At 34.9% G+C, this 18,399-nt stretch overlaps 1 pseudogene; it reads left to right on the top strand.

The window, feature by feature from the left end:
* The first annotated feature begins 11,542 nt into the window (after positions 1-11,542).
* On the top strand, positions 11,543-12,468 carry LOC107888038 (protein argonaute 4-like; annotated as a pseudogene).
* The last annotated feature ends 5,931 nt before the right edge of the window (positions 12,469-18,399 follow it).

Below are 18,399 nucleotides of genomic sequence, written 5' to 3'. Positions count from 1 at the left end.
ATGACTATTGGTATTTTTTTTTCAAATTTAAGCCCTTTTACTCGTTTTCACTTAAAACCGAGTAGCATAAGTTGTTTAACATAATTTAAAACCTCATATTCTATCATAAAACACCAAAATACACAAATTTCAGCCATGGGTATTTTTCCAAATATGAACCCTAGGTTGAATTATTGCTAGAATAAGCTTAATCAAGTTACCGGGACTCCAAAAACGTAAAGATCATTAAAAACGGGGCTTGGAATCACTTACTATGAAGCTTGAAAGTTGAAGAAACCCCAGCTATGGAGGAGAAAAAAAATCGGCAGAAACTAATTGAGAAGATGACCATTTTTGTGTTATTTTTCCCTATTTAATTCATTTAATATCCAAATGACCAAATTACCCCTCCTTACTAAACTTTCAAAAATTCCTTCCATGTCCTAATTTTTGTCCATGAACTTAAAATTGGTCAAATTGTTATTTAAACCCTCCTAATTAATATTCCAAAGTAATTTCATAATAAAAACTTCTAGAATGCAAGTTTTGCAAATCATTCAATTTAGTCCCTAACCTCAACTTAAGCACTTTATGCATGGAATTTCATCACGAAATTTTCACACAATCATGCAATCATACCATGAACCTTAAAATAATAATAAAATAAATTTTTCTACCTCGGATTTGTGGTTTCGCAACCACTATTCCGTTTAGGCCCTATTTTGGGATGTTACATTTCTCCCCCCTTTTAGGGATTTTCGTCCCGAAAATCTTACCTGTGAAGAGATTTGGGTACTGTTTTCGCATAGCCTCTTCGGGTTCCCATGTAGCCTCATCTACCCCGTGTCTATTCCATAGTACTTTCACAAGTGCAATACTTTTATTCCTTAATTGCTTTACCTCTCGAGTTAGAATCTTTACCGGTTCTTCACCGTAAGTCATGTCTGGCTGAATCTCGACCTCTGTCTGAGAAATCACATGTGACGGATCTGAACGATAACGACGTAGCATAGACACATGAAATACATTATGAATCTTCTCTAACTCAATCGGCAAAGCTAACCGATATGCTAATGGTCCGACTCTCTCAATTACTTCAAACGGTCCAATAAAACGTGGACTTAGTTTGTCTTTCTTTCCAAATCTGAGAACTTTCTTCCACGGGGATACTTTCAAAAAAACTTTGTCACCAACTTGATACTCGATCTCTTTTCTTTTTAAATCTGCATATGACTTCTGCCTGTCTGAAGCTGCTTTTAAACAATTTCTGATAACTTTCACTTTTTCTTCTGTTTCTTTAACTAGATCAACCCCGTAAATCTGGCTTTCTTTAAGCTCTGTCCAATATAAAGGTGTACGGCATTTACGTCCATAAAAAGCTTCATAAGGTGTCATCTTCAAACTTGACTGGTAACTATTATTATAGGAAAACTCTACCAATGGTAAGTATTTTTCCCAACTACCTTGAAATTCTAATACACAACATCTAAGCATATCTTTAAGTACCTAAATAACTCTCTCTGACTGACCGTCGGTTTGAGGATGGAAAGCTGTACTAAAACTCAACTTTGTGCCCAAAGCCTCTTGTAATTTCTTCCAAAACCGTGAAGTAAATCTTAGATCTCTGTCTGAAATGATCGATAATGGTACCCCATGTAGCCTGACTATCTCTGAAATATACAACTCCGCCAACTTGTCAAGTGAATAATCCATACGAACTGGGATAAAATGAGCCGACTTCGTTAACTTATCAATCACAACCCATACTGCATCTTTCTTTCTCGGTGTAAACGGTAATCCTGTCACAAAATCCATAGTAACTCGATCCCATTTCCATTTCGGAACTAGCACAGGCTGCAATAATCCTGAGGGTACCTGATGTTCGGCCTTTACCTGTTGACAAATCAAGCATCTAGAAACAAACTCTGAAATATCTCTTTTCATTCCTACCCACCAATACAATTTCTTCAAATCATTATACATTTTTGTACTACCTGGATGAATAGATAAAGGACTGCTATGTGCTTTCTGTAAAATCTTCCGAATAAGCTCATCATTCTTTGGTACACATATTCTGTCTCTAAACATCAAACAACCATCAGAACCAATCCAGAAATCTGATTCTATGCCTGACTCACATTGAGCTCTTTTAGCTTGTAACTCATTATCATCTTTCTGAGCTTCACAAATCTCTTCAAAAAATACCGGTTTAGCTCTCAATTCAGCTAAAATAGAACCATCATCTGACATGGCTAAATTGGTATTCAAAGCTCGCAATGTAAATAAAATTTTCCTACTTAAAGCGTCAGCAACTACATTTGCCTTACCTGGGTGATAATCAATCACTAACTCATAATCTTTAAGCAATTCCAACCATCTTCTTTACCTGAAATTCAAATATTTTTGAGTCATCAAGTATTTCAAGCTTTTATGATCGGTAAATATCTGGCACCTTTCACCATACAAATAATGTCTCCAAATCTTCAATGCAAATACAATAGCAGCTAGCTCTAAATCATGTGTCGGATAATTTTTCTCATGTGGCTTCAATTGTCTAGAGGCATAAGCAATTACCTTTCCTTCCTGCATGAGTACACAACTGAGCCCATTCAAGGATGCATCACTGTAAATCACAAATTCTTTACTCAGTTCCGACTGTACTAAGATAGGAGCTTTCGTCAACAATGCCTTTAACTTGTCAAAACTTTGTTGGCACTTCTCAGTCCATTCAAACTTAACATCCTTCCGTAGCAGTCTCGTCAACGGGGTAGCTATCATGGAAAATCCCTCCACAAATCGTCTATAATATCCGGCAAGACCAAGAAAACTTCTAACTTCTGATACATTTCTAGGAGGCTTCCAATCAACAATGGCTAAAATCTTGCTCGTATCAACCTTAATACCTTCACCTGAGACAATATGTCCAAGAAAACCAACTTCTCGTAACCAGAACTCACTTTTGCTGAACTTGGCATACAACTGATTATCTCTCAGAATTTGTAAAACTGTTCTCAAATGCTCTGCATGCTCAGTCTCATCATGAGAATAAATCAAAATATCATCAATGAACATAACTACAAACTTATCTAAATACGATCTGAAAATTCGGTTCATTAAGTCCATGAAAATGGCAGGAGCATTAGTCAAGCCAAATGGCATCACAAGGAACTTGTAATGACCATACTTAGTCCGAAAAGCAGTGTTCAGGACATCTGACTCTTTAACTCGCAACTGATAGTATCCGGATCTCAAATCTATCTTGGAAAACACAGTAGCTCCTTTCAATTGATCAAACAAATCATCAATTCTAGGCAATGGATACTTGTTCTTTACTATTACCTTGTTAAGTTGCCGATAATCTATGCATAATCTCATCGATCCGTCTTTCTTTTTCACAAATAGCACTGGTGCACCCCATGGTGAACTACTAGGTCTTACCAAGCCTTTATCTGTTAATTCCTGCAACTGAGCTTTCAACTCTTTCAATTCCAATGGAGCCATTCTATAAGGAGCAATAGAAATGGGCGTGGTACCTGGAATCAACTCAATACCAAACTCAACTTCTCTAACAGGAGGCGAACCTGGTAGTTCATCCGGAAACACATCGGGAAACTCACATACCACAGGCACTGATTCAATTTTCAATTCTGGATCTTTAGTGTTTAACACAAAAGCAAGATAAGCTTCATACCCTTTTCTCAAACATTTCTGAGCAGACATAACAGAAATTATGGGAAATAAACTATCTGACTCTTCTGAATTAACCCGAAGAATTTCACCATTTTCACACTTCAACTCAATGAATTTCTTTCCACAATTCACTATCACATCATGTGTAGTCAACCAATCCATACCAAGAATCACATCATACTCATCAAATGGCAATAGCATGAGATCAACCGGAAAACAGTAGCCTCTAATCATTAAAGGACAATTTCTACATACTTTATCTACTAATACATGCTTGCCTAATGGATTCGATACTTTAATCACAAATTCTGTAGATTCTATAGGCATACTTATACTAGGCATCAATTTCATACAAACATAAGAATGAGTCGAACCCAGATCAATCAGAGTAATGACATTAATATCATGTAGAGAAAATGTACCCGTAATCACATCGGGGGAGGATGCCTCTTCGCGTGCACGGATAGCATAAGTCCTTGCAAGGGCTCTAACATCTGGTCTCACAGCCGAATCTCTAAAGGTACCTCTGTTACTTGCTCCTACTCCCGGTTGCCTCGGTGATCTACCTCTAGTAGGAGCATTTCTGGATCTAGCACTCTGTGTTACTTCTCGGCTAGCTACTTCTGGACATTCTCATACAAAATGATCTGGAGCACCACATTTATAGCAAAAATTTTTGCCTGCCCGACAAGGACCATAATGAAGTCTACCACACCGTGGACACCCTGATCTACCCTGTCTGACATTACCTACACTCGTAGTCGAGGTGGTCTGAGCCTTCGGATCCTTAAATCTGCTACCTCTATTCTGACTAGATTGCCCTACCGAAAAGCTAGATCTGGTAGAAAACTCTTTGGGCTTCTTGGATGTAGCCTGAAATGATCTGCTCATCTGTCTCTTCTTTGTATCTTGTGTCTCTATCTCAACTTTGCCTTTTCTTTTTAACAGCTCCTCTACCTTACAGGCTTTTTCAACTAAAATAACAAACTCTTTTATTTCTAGGACACCCACTGACAGTTGGATATCATCATTTAACCCATCCTCAAACCTTTTACACATGATAGCCTCTGTGGACACACATTCTCGAGCATATTTACTAAGCCTGACAAATTCGCGCTCATAATCGGTCACTGTCATAGTACCTTGTTTCAATTCCAGGAATTCCTTTCTCTTCTGGTCAATAAACCTCTGACTGATGTACTTTTTACGAAATTCCTCCTGAAAGAAATCCCAAGTGACCCTCTCCTTTGGTACAACTGATACAAGTGTCTTCCACCTGTAGTAGGCTGAGTCTCTAAGAAGTGATACTACACATTTCATACATTCCTCGGGTGTACAAGATAATTCGTCAAAGACTCTGATAGTATTTTCTAACCAAAATTCTGCTCTTTCTGCATCATTATCTTTTGTTGCTCGGAACTCTTCTGCCCCTTGTTTCCTGATTCTATCAACTGGTGGCTTTTCTCTTACCACTGTACCTGTGACTGGGAAGCTTGAGCTACATGGGTAGCCTGAGAATCATGAGGGGGTGGAGGTCTAACTGCCGGATTCGTACGAACAAACTCGGCAAACAAATCATTCAAAGCTCGGAAGAGAGCTTCTCGAGTCACTCCTCCCTGATTAACTATTACTGGCCTATTCTCAGATGGCGCTGCCCCTTCTGTGGGAGCAGGCGCATTACTTTCTACATCATCATCACCAGTTCGTCTGGGATCCATTACTATAAAATAAAATATTTAAAAATCGTCAAGAGTCGTCACACTATCAAAATACAAGTATGGCATGTATAGCTAGACTTTTTCTCACACTAACTGTTCCGAGAACCTACTAAACCTGCTCTGATACCAATAATGTAACTCCCCCGCGCCCGAAATCATCACCGGAGTCAAGCTTGCGGTGTTACTAAACTTATCTTACCTTTTAAACAACTCTAAACCACTTATTTTAATTTTTGGAATAAACTATTTTTCTGCGTCATGGTTGCTTAAAAATTCATTTCTCGAGTTTCAAAACTCAAAATTTAGATCCGTAAATTTTTTCTGAAACTAGACTCATATATCTATCTACTAATTTTTTTCTAGAATTTTTGACTTGGCCAATTAGTACAGTTTATTAGTTAAAGTTTCCCCTATTTCAAAACTCAACTACACTGACCTCTTCTTACTACGAGCCATGTTTCTTCCTGTACAAAATTCATATGACTAAGCCGTTTCTTTCTCTCAAAACTAGATTAAATAAGGATTCTAACCATATAAATTACACCTTCTAATTAGTTTTGTACAATTTATGGTAAATTTCCAAAGTTGAAACAGGGGATCTAGAAATCGCTCTGACCCTGTTTCACTAAAACTCAGATATCTCATAAAATATAGTACCAATAATGTAACACCCCCACGCCCGAAACCATCACCGGAGTCAAGCTTGAGGTGTTACTAAACTTATCTTACCTTTTAAACAACTCTAAACCACTTATTTTAATTTTTGGAATAAACTATTTTTCTGCGTCATGGTTGCTTAAAAATTCATTTCTCGAGTTTCAAAACTCAAAATTTAGATCCGTAAATTTTTCCTAAAACTAGACTCATATATCTATCTACTAATTTTTTTCTAGAATTTTTGACTTGGCCAATTAGTACAGTTTATTAGTTAAAGTTTCCCCTGTTTCAAAACTCAACTACACTGACCTCTTCTTACTACGAGCCATGTTTCTTCCTGTACAAAATTCATATGACTAAGCCGTTTGTTTCTCTCAAAACTAGATTCAATAAGGATTCTAACCATATAAATTACACCTTCTAATTAGTTTTGTACAATTTATGGTGAATTTCCAAAGTTGAAATAGGGGATCCAGAAATTGCTCTGACCCTGTTTCACTAAAACTCAGATATCTCATAAAATATAATACCAATAATGTAACACCCCCACGCCTGAAACCATCACCGGAGTCAAGCTTGAGGTGTTACTAAACTTATCTTACCTTTTAAACAACTCTAAACCACTTATTTTAATTTTTGGAATAAACTGTTTTTCTGCGTCATGGTTGCTTAAAAATTCATTTCTCGAGTTTCAAAACTCAAAATTTAGATCCGTAAATTTTTCCTAAAACTAGACTCATATATCTATCTACTAATTTTCTAGAATTTTTGACTTGGCCAATTAGTACAGTTTATTAGTTAAAGTTTCCCCTGTTTCAAAACTTAACTACACTGACCTCTTCTTACTACGAGCCATGTTTCTTCCTGTAAAAAATTCATATGACTAAGCCGTTTGTTTCTCTCAAAACTAGATTCAATAAGGATTCTAACCATGTAAATTACACCTAATTAGTTTTGTACAATTTATGGTGAATTTCCAAAGTTGAAATAGGGGATCCAGAAATCTCTCTGACCTTGTTTCACTAAAACTCAGATTTCTCATAAAATATAATACCTTTACCTGTTTTGCTTAATCCATAAGAAAATATACATAATAAGCTTTAATTTCATATATTATTCATCTTCAAACTATGTTTATACAATTTTTAGTGATTTTTCAAAGTTACGTCATTTCTGTTACTTGAATCTGTTTTTAGGTTACTTTCACATTTTTCATAATTTTCATGTGATAATCATCAATCAATCATACATATTAATAAATATGTATATCATCAGCTATTTTATTAGCTAATCACTAGCAAGTATTTACACATCATTCATTGTTCATATTATACCAAAAGTAGCTAAGTTTCTATACATGCCATACCCAAAACAAAACGTCTAGTTATACCGAGTTATTTCTTTGATAGTGTGATCGGCCTCCGACGTTTCCTTCGATCCCCGAGTGACTAGATAAGTACTATAAGAAGAATAAAATAAAGAGATTAAGCACTAGGCTTAGTAAGCTTACAAGCAAATAAATCACAACATTCAACATAATGGATAATTATGCATAATATCATCTAACATCATAAATTTCTTTACTTCTCAATTTCTATCTTCTTCTTTATTCCCTTACCTTCTTTCTTACCTGACCTTTCCTTTTTCATAAGTATAATCTACTTTTCCTTTGCTGTTAATTCACTGTAATTTAACTCGTATCCTGACCTGTTGAACCACTCGGAATACTAAGGATACTAGGGTCGTTCCTGTCTATCAATATCCTGCCAATGCCATGTCTTTGAAATGGACTTACATGAATTATTCCTGTCTCCAATGCCATATATAATATGGACTTATATGGCTCAATCTTGTGTCTAAAGCCATATTTCTAATATGGACTTACATGGCTCATTTCTGTTCTGTCCTGTCAACCCTAATATCCTAACATTCCTAGGGTTCAACCGGGGCTTGCTAACACTTTTCCTCTGTCACTCCACCTTAAATTCGACTTTACATATTTTCATAACATAAGTATATAAATGCTGGAAATTGACAATAATAATGTAAAATAAAAGAATATTGCATTTATTTACTGTAACTTACCTTGATACAAAATGTGACTAAACTTTACAATTAGTCCTTTACTTTTTCTTTTCCCCGATCTACTCCCGAATTTCGTTCTTCTTGATCTATAATAGCAAATTTAACTTATTTAATATTCACATTTATTAAAACAATCCTTGACCCAAACTTTTGCAAAATTATATTTTTACCCCTAAACTTTCACATATTTGCACTTTTGCCCCAAGGCTCGTAAATTAAACTTCATCCTATTTTCTTATGTTTTATGACATGCTGATCATTTTTCCCTTCTATGGCAATATCAAAATCACACTCTAACATATACTTATGACTATTGGTATTTTTTTTTCAAATTTAAGCCCTTTTACTCGTTTTCACTTAAAACCGAGTAGCATAAGTTGTTTAACATAATTTAAAACCTCATATTCTATCATAAAACACCAAAATACACAAATTTCAGCCATGGGTATTTTTCCAAATATGAACCCTAGGTTGAATTATTGCTAGAATAAGCTTAATCAAGTTACCAGGACTCCAAAAACGTAAAGATCATTAAAAACGGGGCTTGGAATCACTTACTATGAAGCTTGAAAGTTGAAGAAACCCCAGCTATGGAGGAGAGCAAAAATCGGCAGAAACTAATTGAGAAGATGACCATTTTTGTGTTATTTTTCCCTATTTAATTCATTTAATATCCAAATGACCAAATTACCCATCCTTACTAAACTTTCAAAAATTCCTTCCATGTCCTAATTTTTGTCCATGAACTTAAAATTGGTCAAATTGTTATTTAAACCCTCCTAATTAATATTCCAAAGTAATTTCATACTAAAAACTTCTAGAATGCAAGTTTTGCAAATCATTCAATTTAGTCCCTAACCTCAACTTAAGCACTTTATGCATGGAATTTCATCACGAAATTTTCACACAATCATGCAATCATACCATGAACCTTAAAATAATAATAAAATAAATTTTTCTACCTCAAATTTATGGTTTCGCAACCACTATTCCGTTTAGGCCCTATTTTAGGATGTTACACATTTTGCATTTAAAAGGTATCGATTCACCGTCAGTTTCTAAGTTAGAAAGTTTTATTATGGAGAACGAACTTCTTGATGGAATAGAGGGCAACGTTAACGTCCATAAATGGTCAAAGGAAACGCTGAAGGATACACATCAGAATTATGGGGTTACACTCGCATCAGCGTGGCACAAAATAATCTCCAGGAGTTAAAGGAAATATGGGATCAATGGAGTAATGAAGCCAAGCAGTTGTTCTACAATAACTAAGGAGACTTGCAGTATTTGCTTGACAGGAGGATAGATGAGCAATTCAAAGTGAGTGTGGGAGTATTGATGGACACTTTTACCCTTATAGCATTTCTCTTTCATATGAAGACGGTTACCATGTGGATGGTAAGGGTATTGGAAGAAAAGTGATTGATAGAGTGCATGAGACCTACACAAATGAGTTGGATGGAAAGAATTTTTCCTATGATGGTAAAAAGCTCGTTTACTATAGGACCGCTACCAAACAACAAGCTTGAGTTTACTGTTGTACTTATTAGAAATAATGGAAATGCAAGCCCCGATGGCCTGGATAGCTCAAGTAAGCGTGAAAGAAGCGATTAAAGAAGAGCGTATCATACAAACACCTTTAGAGATTAGCTATGCTGTGAAGGTACCGAGGCAGGATGCTCTGCGTGGGTAGAAATCTGAAAGCTCTCAAGAAACATTGAGGATATAGGATATTATTTTAAGGTAGCACACTACATAATGGGATACCTACCTGTTCGCTAATCTATCTGAAAATAATCAGAACAACTTCACAGGTATTGGAGGAGGTGCCCTTAGCTGTACATATTACCCCACAGGTAAGGTCGTAGCTCAAACTCAGGAGGCAGCTGATTATTTACAAACATTGGCGGCACAGGCTGACATATTGAGCACCAATATAAGCTACAATCTGATCGTGGTCAAGAGTTTGTTTTGTTGTTAAAACTTTAGGCATTAGGGAAAAAGCGTATTTGCAATCCATTTATATATAAAGATATTCTTTTTCTAAATAAAGTTTTCTAAATGAGATTGAATCGAGATCGATACCTTTTGCATTGATTTGCATCTTATAGCATTTCATTGCATCATTTGCATTCAAAATTATAAAAAGACCATAATTAGTTAAAGTTATTAAAAAGAGAGAGAGAGAAGAAGGTCATGGCTGAGTGAAAAAGAAGTTGAATGGGAATTAACGATGTTCCCTTACATATCCCCGACTTTTGTGTCAGGAGGGATAGCTTACCCGGAGAAGGGGGTGTTTGGAAATGAAAATCATCCTATCAATGTCATACATGAGGAAGGGACTGGACAAAGAAACCTTGAGGGCATTCGCCCTTACAAACTGGGAAGTTCTTTAAACAATTGGACTACAGAAGAGCTTCCTGTAATCTTTAGGAATTTTACGGAGTAATATTCAGAACACTCTTGTTGCTCTAAAGCCTAGGAGTAATGAGATTTCTTTTAAGAAGTGTGCTCATGTTCAGACATTTTTATTTTCAATAAAACATACTTTTATTATTTATCCGAGTAAATATTCTTTCATTCTGATTCTTTTGACCTTTGACATTCTTTATAAATTTTCATTTCATGTAAATAGTCATTCTTGAATTCATTTATTCCTTGTATATTCTTTTGTGTGCCTATCATAGATCCCTAGATATCAATGACACGGGCAACGATACTACAGATTCAGAGTTCCTTTTGAGTGCGATATGTGTTTAGACGAATCTCAGTACTTTGAAGGTGACAGAAATTGTGACTTGTTTTTGAATTTGTTGAAAATGGTTTTTACCCCATGAAGTGGTGGTAGGAAATATAGCCTTAGAGGAAGGAAAGATTGCGAAATTGGAATTAGCTGAGGAGATAAAACAAGACCTTGTTAAGACTATTATGGGAATTCAAAAATGTGGTCCAAAGACGCATGCAGGAGGATTTGCAATTGCCAGGATAAACATGAGGTTTTGGGGTACTGTTGGTCCACCATGGAAAGGGATCGCATCAGTTGTACAATGAATGCCAAATTTAAAGGAGTCAAGACTTATGGGGCATGTATGTTATGGGCCCGAGCTCGTCAAAAGTTTCAAGCTGACAATGACTATTTTTGTGGACGTCAAGTACTCCATTAAGAGGGGTAGATAGCTTCATATGCCAATATTACAAAGTCAAAAGTTATTCATTTCAAAAAAAAAAAAAGAAAGATTATATATAATTGCACAATGCCAAAAGTTTGCAGTCTTTTCAAAGATAATGCGCCATACCACAGTACAACAAAGGTTGCCAAAAGAAAAGAAAAAGAAGAAAAAAACAAATTACAGAAGATGACCGAGACTGGTAAAAATTGGCATAAGAAACTACCGCCTACTCGCCTACTCTCTATGCTTACGCTGAGACAAACACCTTCAATTCCAGTTGTTTCAAAGGTTCCAACCATTATCCTTGGAATGGGTGCATTGTTTGGCTTTCCTGAGCAGTCTGATGTGCCTTCAATAACTGCGATGGTTAGCTCCAGGCGGTGGCCATTGATTTCCAGCTATGGGGCATCAGGCTGTACACAGTCTCTGAAGCTTAAAATGATATATTCTTTCTTCAAAACCAGTTTCTTACAAAGTGGATGACGGTATCATAGACTTCTATACAAGGTCAGGGAAGAGGAAACCTGATCAAATCATTATTTTCAGGAATGGGGTTAGCGAGTCTCAATTCAATCAAGTTTTGATCAAGTTATTGAGGCTTGCAAGTTCCTTGACGAGAAGTGGAACCCTAAAGATTGTGGTTATTGTTGTACGAAAAACCATCATACCAAGTTTTTTTCAGCAGGGATCTCCTGACAATGTGCTACATGGTACTGTCATTGACAACAAAGTATGCCATCCAAAGAACAATGATTTTTACCTTGGTACCCGTGCTGGAATGATTGGAATCATAAGGCAAACCCACTATCATGTTCTCTTAGACCAGGCTGGGTTTTCGGCTGATGATCTACAAGAGCTTGTTCATTCTTCATTTTATGTGTATTGAAGGAGTAGCACAACCATATTTTTTGTGGCCCCTATTTGTTACACTCGTTTGACAGTTTCACAATTAGGGCAATTTATGAAGTTTGTAGATGCTTCAGAGACATCATTAAGCCATGGTGGGTGACTGCTCCGGGAGCACTTTAGATACCTCAGCTTTCCAGGTTGAAGGATACTGTCAGCAACTTCATTCTTATCTGCTGAGAATCGTTGAACCATCTTTTTATAGGGTTTATTAAACGACAGCCAGGATTGCTGCTGGGGCAATCTCTTTCTCATAGGTTTATGATTCGATGGAGTAAAAAAAAAATTACCTCCAGTGAACTTAACTTGAAAGTATTCATCCTAATCAAATGTACCAAGAATGGATGACAAAGACAAAGAGTGTTCGTTCACAAGAACTTCTCAAAGAAGTCAAAGTGAAAACCCGCAAAGGGCGCTTTGAAACTTCTATTTCAAAAAAAAAAAGGAAAAGAAAAAGAACTAAAAAAAATGGAGAGGCCAAGGTGAAAACCCGCAAAGGGCGCCTTGAGACCAAAGGGGTTTTGAGCTGAAATCTGAAAGGGCAGCTTAAATTTTGAAAGGCGTGCAACAATCTTGCTATACTAGATTTGACAAGAAGTGTAATATGTTACATACCGGGGCATCAAAAAACTACTTTGGATCTTTTAAACATATGTTAAGCTCAAAGCAGTCTTCACGGAGTTTGCATACGGAAGCCCAAGCTGCGATATCTGGGGCATCTGATTTTTGTCCAGTTTACTATCTTTGGATTCTCTTTCTTCTCAAAGATAGATTCTTAGATTAACCTCCTTTGTTTTTTTGATAAATCATTCAAATTATCCTCAAGATCAATTTATTCGTCCTCCATTATTCATAAAGTGTGTTGCATAGAAATAATGATTGATGAGCTAAATATCTTTACAAACGAAGTTTTGCATATTACTCTGGAAATTTCTAGATAATACAAGAAACTGAAACAAGACAATTGTTTAAAGAATTTCCATATTTGAGGGTTGGATGTACTCGGGGAAATTTCTTCTTCAGTCCAAAAGGTGGTTGGACGTTTTAACCAATATTGATCTTAAGAAAGGATCATTTCATAAACATCTCCAGCGGGTCACAACATTTAGAGAATGGTACAATAGGACTAAGTTGATTCAAAGCATACAAGCAGAGTATGATTGATACACCAAGAAGTATAAAGATAAAACTTCGATGAGGGAATGAGTGATAACGTCCGAAATAGGGGTCATATTCATAACATTTTGCATTATAACATGTCTAATTAGGAGAATTTGACTCACTTCGATCATAGCATCCTAATTATTAGGCATGAACTTATACGTATTCTACAGGTTATGTCTTTTATGGGACAATGTAGATCAAAGAAACAAGATTTGGCATCCCTGTCTTTATAGGGAACAGATCGAAGATAGCAGATCTGACATTCCTGTGCTTACAGCGAAACAGATCAAAGATTTTAACATGGCATCCCTGTGTTTATAGGGAACAAGTTGAAGATAGCAGATTTGGCATCCCTGTGTTTACAGGGAACAAATCGAAGACATAGCAGATCTGATTTTCGGATGTTCTCACACCAAAGCAAATCCAAGGTAACAGATCTGGCATCTCCATTTCGACGGAGAGCAGGTACATAGTAGGTCTAACCTTTAGATGTTTATACTGAAACAGATCCAAGATGATTTGGCATTATTGTGTTTACAAGGAACAAATCGAAAACATAGCAGATTTGACTTTCGGATGTTCTCACACCAAAGAAGATCTAAGATAACAGATATGGCATCTCCATTTCGACGGAGAGCAGGTACATAGCAGGTCTAACCTTCAGATGTTTATACTGAAGCAGATCCAAGATGATTTGGAATTCTTGTGTTTACAAGGAACAAATCGAAGACATAGCAGATTTGACTTTCAGATGTTCTTACACCAAAGCAGATCCAAGATAACTAATCTGGCATCTCCATTTCGATGGAGAGCAGGTACATAGCAGGTCTAACCTTCAGATGATTTTACTGAAGCAGATCCAAGATGATTTGGCATCCTTGTGTTCACAAGGAGCAAATCGAAGACATAGCAGATTTGGCTTTCACGTGTTTATGCTGAAGCAGATTTAAGATGATTTGGCATCTTTGTTTTGTCAAAAAATAGATCGAAGATAACAGATTTGGCGTCTTTGTATTAGACGGGGAGCAGATCAAAGATAGCAGATATCGCCTTCCTGAGTTGCAGTGAAGCAGATTGAAGCCGTCAAGAGGCTATTTAAAGAAAATCAAGGATCAAGAACTCAAGACTCGGCGAGCCCGGGCAAAATTAGTCCTTTTATAGTCTTTGCTCTATTCCTGTTACACAACAATGAGCAAAGAGGGGCAGCTGTAGACACTCAATTTTGCCTGGGCCCAGAAATAAGTTCAAAAAAAAATAAAACAAAGTCCAAGTCCAGCACAAAATTACAAACATATAATTTGGCCCAATCAAAATAGCCCATTACTTGAAAAGATTTAAGGTCCATCTATAAGCTTGACTCATATGGAAATATAATCTTTAAGGATATGCAATCTTAGATATGATATGATATGCAATCTTAGATATGATACAATCTTAGATATGATATGCAATCTTAGATATGATATGCAATCTTGAAGATATGATCTTGTAATCTTGGAGATTTAATTTGTAGATATCCTTTAATCTTAACCGTTGATGTAATTGATCTGTACCGTTGGATTTGGGGAGGCTCAACTATAAATAGAGGCCTCTCCTTTTATTGTAAATCACTTGAGTTTTGGGAAGCAATAAGAATTCTTGAGAGCATTCACTCAAATTTCTCTCCCTCTTGCGTTCTTACTCTCTGTGGTTTGTTCTTATTTTATTCTTCGTCTATCTTAGTTTTTCAACCTTTTTTTTTATTTTAATTTCTTCATTTTTTCAAATATGTATATTTATTCCTATCTTTTATACATTTGATTGTGTATTTTATATATTATAATATTTAGTCTTTTTATATAGTTTATTTTCAAATATATATTTTCTATGCATGTATATATATTATATTATCATTTCATGCATTTTGAACTATTGCATTATATTTTTATAATTTGTAAATGTTATATTTATTCATTTTTTTTAGTGTATGTCATTTATCTTATTTGTGCATAGTTTCATTTTTTTATATGCTATGTTTAATTATTTCTTTTATGTGCTATTTTATGATATATATTGTTGTATAATTTTTGCATGTATTATGTTTTTCTTTTAGTTTACTCATATTTTTATTTATTTATTATCTTATATTTACCCTAGTATGATTTTTTTCATTAAACGTATGTTCATGTTATTTAGTTTTGTCTTAATGATATTATTTATGTTTGTATGGAAATGTTAGAATATTTTGTACATCTATGCTTCATGATGCATTAATATGTCATCCTAAAACGTCATTTAAAATAATATTCCAAGGTTTTTTTTAAAAAATAAAAGGCAATGCTTGATGTTTGGAAAGTTCGAGAAAGGTAGTGCCCTAACTTACTGGGTTGCGACTTTTCTCGTTGAATTCGAATAGTCAAGCACCCTTCTAAGTGATTTTGAGTTTTCAAAACTTAAACAATTATTTCGAGATTTCAAAACATAGTGTCCTAACTTACTGGATATGGCGTTTTGTTGTTTCGAGATAGAAATTTTCGAAAGACAAGCTTAGTTTCGAAGGTTTTAAAATGTTGCGTCCTAACTTACTAGATGTGATGTTTTGACTCGTTTGAAATAAGTGAGCCTTAATTTTCAAAATTGAGACATTCTAATTAAAAGAGGTTTGCATCTTAAAACTTTCAAATTTCCGACATTAAAGACACTTGATATTCAATTAGGTACCAATTTTTGGGCATTACGAGGGTGCTAACCCTTCCTCGTACGTAACCGACTCCCGAATCTGTTTTCTCGAATTTCGTAGACCAAAATTAATGTTTTAAAACAAAAAATTTTATAAGGTGATCCAATCACACCTAAAAAGTTTGGTGGCGACTCCCGTTTTCATTTTTCTTAAAGTCGATTCCCATTTTCCAAAACACGATTTAAAAAAATGGTCTCGACACATCTTTTACAAATAAGTCCTTTATATGCATTTCCATAAAAATCACTTAGTAAAAGATGTTTATCACACATCAAACTTTCATATTCCTTTATTAAACATGAAAATACATGAATGTCACACATGGGTAAGTTTTTGAACATGTACCCTAGCTCAAAATAATGGTAGAAATAGCTAGATCAGTTGATGACAACTTCAAAAATACAAAGAATGTTAAAAAACGAGGCTAGGATGCACTTACTATTAAGCTTGAAAGGATGAACAAAACCCTAGCTATGGCTTATTAGAAATTTTGGCAATAGGGGAAGAAGATGGACACAAATTTTGACTTATTTTCCCTTTTTATTCTTTTATTAACCAAATGACAAAAAAGCCCTTTACGACCTTTCTTTCAAATTTTTCCTATTCATGCCCATTTTTGTCCAAAAATATGAAAATTGGTCAAATTTCCATTTAAGGACCTCTAATTAATAATTCAAAGCTATTTCATACTTAAAGCTTCTAGAATCTCATATTTTGCAACTTTTGCAATTTAGTCTTAAAAGTTGAATTGGACACTTATTCACAAAATTTGTTTATGAAACTTTCACACAATCATGCAAACATGTCATGGACCTCAAAAAAATCATAAAACAAATATTTCTACTTCAGATTTGTAGTCTCAGAACCACTATTCTGACTAGGCCCAAAATTAGGATGTTATAGGATTTAACATCATAATCTATCTATTTTATGTTGTCATGATTAGTCTCCAATTATAATAAACATGATATAATAAATAAATCATAATAAAATATATCTAAGATTCTTTAACATTATCCTTATCACCCTGACTATTATCACAAGCATTGAGGATTGAAGGTTTTAGTGGTTACTAGAGGGTGTAGTATGAATCTTACTTTTGGCAATATCGGTGGCAATTTAGGTCTTTAACGGAATCAAGCAATCACGAGTTTGAATCTTTGTAGAATGGTTTGGATTTTTTTCTTTATACATCCTAAGTAGATTGCCTTTATAGGTTTCTTTGTGCACAAACACAAAAAGCTAAAGAACTTGGAAGCAATGATAGAGATAGGGCATGGGTTCAAGCCTTGATTTTGGTTTTGAAGGGATTTTTTTAAAAGAACTTTGTTTGGGTTATGGGAAATAGTTTGAGCAGAATAATATTTAAAAGAGAATTGTGCTGATAATATGTTATAAAATAAAAGAACAGAGAGCAAAGAAAAAAGAAAAAAAGAGAATAAAAGAGAGAGCGTTTTTTATTGATCAATAGAAGTAAGTTACAATGCTTCTCCAAAATCTATATTTATAGACATAGAAAGTATAAATGAAACAAAACTCTACTTCTAATGGCTATTATAATTTAAATTTCATAAAAAATTATCTTGATCTTGGTGGTCATCCACTTAATAAAATATTCATAACACTCCTCCTTGGATGCCCATTGGTAGATAACGTACCTCGTTAAAACCTTACTAAGATAAAAACCCCGAGGGAAAAAAATTCCTATTGAAGGTAAAAGAGTACACATACATATAATTTGCATAATATACAGCCTCATTACAAGTTTCTTTGTGCACAAACACAAAAGCTAAAGAACTTGGAAGTAATGATGGGGACAGGCTTTGGTTCAAGCCTTGATTTTGGTTTTGAAGGGATTTTATTTAAAGAAATTTGTTTGAATCATGTGAAATAGTTTCAGTAGAATAATATATTAAAAGAGAATCGTGCTGATAACGTGTTATAAAATAAAAGAACAGAGAGCAAAGAATAAAGAAAATAGGAGAATAAAAAAGAGAGCATATTTTATTGATCAATGGAAGTAAGTTACAATGTTTCTCCAAAATCTATATTTATAAACATAGAAAATATAAATGAAACAGAACTCTACTTCTAATGACTATTAGAATTTAAATTTCATCAAAACTTATCCTGATCTTGATAGACATGTAACACTCCTTACCCGAGTCCGAGGCTAGAACTGGGTATGAGGCATTACCTGACTTAACCGCATGCATACAATCATTTTCGAGTTACGAAAACTAGGTCAAACTTAAAAATTTTCTCTTTTAATCTAAAAGTTCTTAATATGGGCCTATGAGGCCCAAATCAC

Source organism: Gossypium hirsutum, chromosome A03 (genome assembly GCF_007990345.1).
Source record: "Gossypium hirsutum isolate 1008001.06 chromosome A03, Gossypium_hirsutum_v2.1, whole genome shotgun sequence".
NCBI lineage: Eukaryota > Viridiplantae > Streptophyta > Magnoliopsida > Malvales > Malvaceae > Gossypium > Gossypium hirsutum.
Note: the sequence above shows the minus strand (reverse complement) of the source record. Positions and strands in the feature narration are given on the sequence as shown.